The sequence below is a fragment of the Columba livia genome, chromosome 18 (genome assembly GCF_036013475.1).
Source record: "Columba livia isolate bColLiv1 breed racing homer chromosome 18, bColLiv1.pat.W.v2, whole genome shotgun sequence".
Lineage (NCBI taxonomy): Eukaryota > Metazoa > Chordata > Aves > Columbiformes > Columbidae > Columba > Columba livia.
Genome location: NC_088619.1, coordinates 1,678,639 through 1,683,590, shown reverse-complemented (window position 1 = coordinate 1,683,590; position 4,952 = coordinate 1,678,639). Strand labels below are relative to the sequence as shown.

General features: G+C 64.2%; 1 long non-coding RNA gene across 1 annotated transcript; it reads right to left on the bottom strand.

The window, feature by feature from the left end:
• Positions 1–1,999: 1,999 nt before the first annotated feature.
• LOC135575681 (uncharacterized) lies at positions 2,000–2,621 on the bottom strand. Its single transcript, XR_010466911.1, has 2 exons — positions 2,487–2,621; positions 2,000–2,202 (listed from the first exon to the last, which is right to left on the bottom strand). It is a non-coding gene; the product is annotated as an uncharacterized LOC135575681 (long non-coding RNA).
• Positions 2,622–4,952: the final 2,331 nt, after the last annotated feature.

Genomic DNA, 4,952 nt, shown 5'->3' with positions numbered 1-4,952 from the left:
CAGGAGAGCGGGGCTGGGACAGGCGAGGTGGTGGGACAGGCGAGAGGGGTCTTGGCTCTGGGGGGTCCCGGGGGTGCTGGAGCTCTGAGCCCTGCCCTGACGTGCTGGTTTGTGCTTTCTCTGTTGGCTCTGAGCAGCTGCTGCCAGCCCAGGCTTGGAGACAGGTCCTTGGGGAGCCCAAGCTCTGCCTTTTGGGGAGCTCCATGGGGGAGATAGGGGCAGAATGCTCTGGGGAACCCTGTCAGCAGCTGGGGACGCCCTGAGGGGCTGGGGGGAAGGAGGAGAGGGGACAAGGAGGGGGCAGCCTCGGGGAGGGGGAGCTGGCAGGGCTTTGGGTGGAGGGGCAGAGCTTGGCCGGGCAGGCAGCACCCCAGCACTGTGTGGCAGAATGCAAACCCCCCTCCCTCCTTCAGGATGGCACATCTCCCCCTTTTCTCTGCTACTTGAGGCTAACAGCTTCTTTTGTTTGGCCCGGAGCACCCTGGCTCCTGGGACATTGGGAGAGGGGAGTGCCGAGCCGCTGGGCGCCAGCGGCCAGGGTAAGGCTTCAGGGGCACCCGCAGCCAGTGTGGGGGGTGCAGAGAAGCTTCTAGAGTGCCTACAGTCAGATCTGATCAGATAAAAACGGGACGCTCGTTGAGACCCGGCCCCATTTTGTGTGGGGGTCTCTCGGAGTACGAGCTTAGCCACTGCCGCCAGGAGAGCCCCCTCCCTGGGATGGAGACTCCGCTTGCCTCGCCGCCACGGATGTAAGTAAAACTTCTCGCAAGACTGCGAGTAGTATACTTTCCGTGCACATATGCACGTATAACTTTCCGCACTCCATTTGAGCGCGTATAAATTTACCCTCGCCGAATCACGGGTGTATTTTCCTACCGTGCACATATGCACGAGTAACTTTGCGTGTGCATTTGCACGCGTACTTTATCTCTTTAAAATAATCCCGCACCGTGTTAGGCAAGTGTGTACTTCTCCAGGACTCAGGGCCAGCTCCGGCATTTTTTTGAGTGAAGCCCCATGTATGCACGCTGTGAACCGCCTGATTGGTTGTATCAGTTGCTGCCCCTCAAATAATTTTCCTCAGCTGATATCCAAACCTTTATTTAAGTCACTTTGGAGTGCTAAAACCCTGTTCCTCGCCAGTTTAATGAAAGTTGTTTTGGACTCTGTTGTCCCTTAAATGAACCTGCGAGGACTCTTCGTGACACACCGCCCTTGGGGGGCTGGTGGGAACCCCCTGGCACGTGGCTCCATCGGGGACATGTCTGGTCCACTCCCCGGTCTCAGCTGCTCCGCTTCAGTTGGAGAGTGCAGAGTGCCAGCTCTGCTGGGCTGAGCATCCCCGGTTTTGGGATGCAGGAGGTTTGCTCAGGGGCTTTCCTCCTGCCTGTGCAGGCAGGGCAGGCAGGGCTGGCAGCTCGCCTGCCCACGGGCCACACTTTTGCTTGGCTGTATGAACAGCCCTTGTCTCTTGTCGGGCCTTGGGTGGCTGGGCTGGCACCGCCGGCATCGCCTGGCTGGGGAATCTGAGCGCCCATCAACTCGAGCTGCCCGGTGCTTTCCTGCGACTGCAAAGCGCTGCGACACGGCGGCTGCGGGCACCCCGGGGCGGGGCACGAAGCTGCTGCGTCCCCCCAGTTCTGGATCCCCCGACCCAGAGCAAAGCGCTCCCCTCCTCCGGCTGCCGACAGCCAGCCCGGCTTCTTGCACAGCCCCCTGGCTCCCCCCTCACCCCGTCCCCCCAGTTAGTGCCAGGGGGTGCTTCTGAAGCCCATGGACACCTCAGCCCCAGCCGGGGTGCAGGATGGGCCTCTGCTGGCTCTGCCCTGGTGCCCACTGGTTTGCTCCCCGTGATCCCTCTGGGGACCCTGGATACCACTGGATCCACCTGGGCACCCCCAAAGCGCCTTTTTAGCACTTATTTTTCTCCTGAAAAAGCAAACACAGGGGGCTTTCTGCCATCCTGCCCCAGGGACCCCCACTCAGACCACACCGGCGCTTGGTTGCCCATCGCCATTTATTGCAGCCGCTGCCGGCTCAGCGCCCGGGGCGGTGGGACCGGGGCCGGGACCCCCGTCCTGCCCGGCTGTCAGGGCGCTGATTTAATGCGGTGTGGCAGCAGCTTCGGTGCCTGGGTGAGGCGTCCGGGAGCTGAGGCTGGTTGGCGCTTCAGCACGGCTAACAGCAGCGGGGAGGCGGTGCCTGGGGGCGAGGGGCAGGGTCAGCCACAGACACCCACCAACAGGGTCCTGCCCCCACCCTGAAGCACACAGGCTGTTGTCCCCCACTGCCCAGCACCACCCCACATGTCGCCCCAGCTCCCTCCAGCTCCACCACAGGGACTGGCTGCCCCAGCAGCCAGTGCTGCCCCCACAGCCCAGCCCAGACCCCAGACCCCCGTCCAACCCTGCCCAGCTGTGGGCACAGACCCGTCCCCCCAGACAGCGGGGTGTCCTCTGCCCCCCGGTGCCCTGACAGGGCCATACTTTTCTGGCTCCTCGAGGTCGAGGTCTCTGGGGTGGCCGTTGGTGTTGTGGGCAGCTGAGAGCCCCCCATCATGGAGAGCTGCTCGTCCTGCCGCTTCCCATCAGTGCCATCCTGGCCCGACAGCTGCATCGCGTCCTTCTGGGAAGGCGACAGCGTGTGACCCAAACACGGGGCCCCATTCCACGTCCCCCAGCATCCCTCCCCCAGCCAGCTCTCCCCGGGGAAACTGAGGCACAGATCCCCCCGCAGGCTCAGCATCCCCCTCCCCACCTCTGTCATCCCTACCTTGTTGGGGCGGCGGGCACTGGGTTGGGACGGCCGTGGGGTGCTGGGCGGTTGGGGCTGGAAGCGCGGGGGCGTGACGGTGTGTGGGCCCCCACAGCTCCGCGGAACAGTGGGGTATCTGCACTCGCCCGTCCGCTCCCTGTGGGACAGGACATGGGGGTGCTCAGTGCCCGGCAGGTGGCACCCCATGTGTCACGCGACGCCAGGGAGGGGTCGGGGGCTGCTCCCTGTTCGGGGGGCAGTTACTCACGGTCCAGGCGCCAGCATGTTGAGGGGCCGGTCACAGGACAGGCAATGGAAACCGGGCAGCAGCTGCCTGGAGGGGGGAGAAAAGGGCTGGGGAGCTCCTGGGGGGCACAGCCCCACCTGCACACCAGCCACAAAAAGCCTCTGCACCCACCCCCCAAGACTGGTTCAGGAGGGCTCCTCCCACACGTGCCCCCTCATTGTGCCGCCTCTATCGCTGCGAAGCTGCAGCTGGCAGGAGCACAAGGCACAGCCACTTGCTCAGCATCCCCAGGGGCGCTGCCCACATGGCTCCCACGCCAGGTACCACACCGGCACGAGCCGGGACAGCCAGCAGGAACAGGGCCAGCACTGCCAAAGCCACCACTGTCCCCATCGCACTCACTTCCTAATCCCAGCGGCATTGTCACGCTCTGCCTGCAGCGCCTTCTCCTGGAGCTGCCCGCTGAGGCTCTTCCACCGCTCCTCCTGCTGCTTCCGGAACGCCCCCAGCTCCCGGCGGTCCAGCTGTGGACGGGTGACACCCTCAGCCAGCTACCCCAGGATGGGACATGGCGGTCCCTGGGGGCACAGCCGGGAGGGGGGAGCCTCGCAAGGATGCTGCCTTAGGCTGCCAGGCCCCAAGGTGCCAGTTCTGCGTGGAGAGGACGAGCCCTCACCTTGCAGTCCATCTGCCTCTGCAGCTCTTTCTGGAACTGGAGCCAGCCGTTCTCCTGGCCCGTCACCCGGCTCGTCACCTCCTCCATCATCTTGGTCAGCCGGTCCTCGCACGCCTCAAGCTGGCTGCGACTGACTTTGTCAGCCAGGGCGCCTTTGTCTGCTTTCTAGCAACGGGGAAAGGCAGGAGAGCGGTGGGGACAGGATGCAGAGACAACAGGAGAGGGGAAGTGGCTACGTGGTCCTGTTCACCCCATCACCCCCGTGGCGTTGGTCCCACCAGCCGAAGGGACTCGGGGTCACAGAGGGACCTGGCAAGGGACCTGCAGCCGGGCTGGAAATCCTCCCTCCCCCTGGCTGGTTCTGCCAGCCGGCACCCAAGGGACAAGGGGTGTTTGTCACCCTGCCAGGGACACCCTTGACTGGCACCGGGGCCCCTTGAGCCCGTACCTCATCGATTCCCAAAACCAGCAGCTCCTCCTTGTCTGCTTGCTTCTTCTCCAGCCTCCCCAGGGCCTGGGACAGAGCCTTCCAAGGCAGACAGCAGCCCGTGATGCCACGGCAGGGTCGGAGCTGCCCCCGGCCAGCCGAGCACCCCCTGCCTCCCCACCCCATCAGAAACCTCCAGGAAAGGCATGGGGAAGCTGTGCAGGGCTGCGAGCAGGGTGGCAGGGGGACAGACCCCTTGGGGTCCCAGCCTGGGCTCTGCACGCGGGTCACAGCCACCCACCTTGACGTCATTCTGCTCCTGCTGGCGATCCTGCTGGAGGTTTGCAAGGTCCGAGCTGAACTTCTCATAGCCTTTTTGGAGCTGCACGATGCTGGTCTGGAGGCACTTGAGCTGCTCGTCCTGCTGCAGGGACTAAGAGGACAAGGCGGTGCTGAGCAAGGGGGTGGCTGCCCCACGGGGGCAGACCCAGGGTATTTTGGCTGATGGCCACGGGCCCTCAGTGCAAGCAGGACATTTGCTCCAAGGCTTTAATTCCCTTCCGTGCTGCTGACTCCGACAAGCCAATTAGGGGGGCAGCGAGGGGCTCCCCCACGTTAGAGCAAAGCAGAAATGCCTGGGGGGTCCTGGCAGCTCAAGCCCCCTACACCGCATCTCCTTACCTGTCTCCTCCACTTCGGATAATTGTCCACCTTGCCGCCCGCCTTCTGGGCCAGGGACTCCACCTGCTCCTCGAGCTTCTCGCAGCGCTGGAGGAGCTTCCCCAGCAGCACCCTGGTGTCCGGGCTGCAGAAGTGGCACCCTGCGTGCTCGTGTCCCCCGCTCTGCA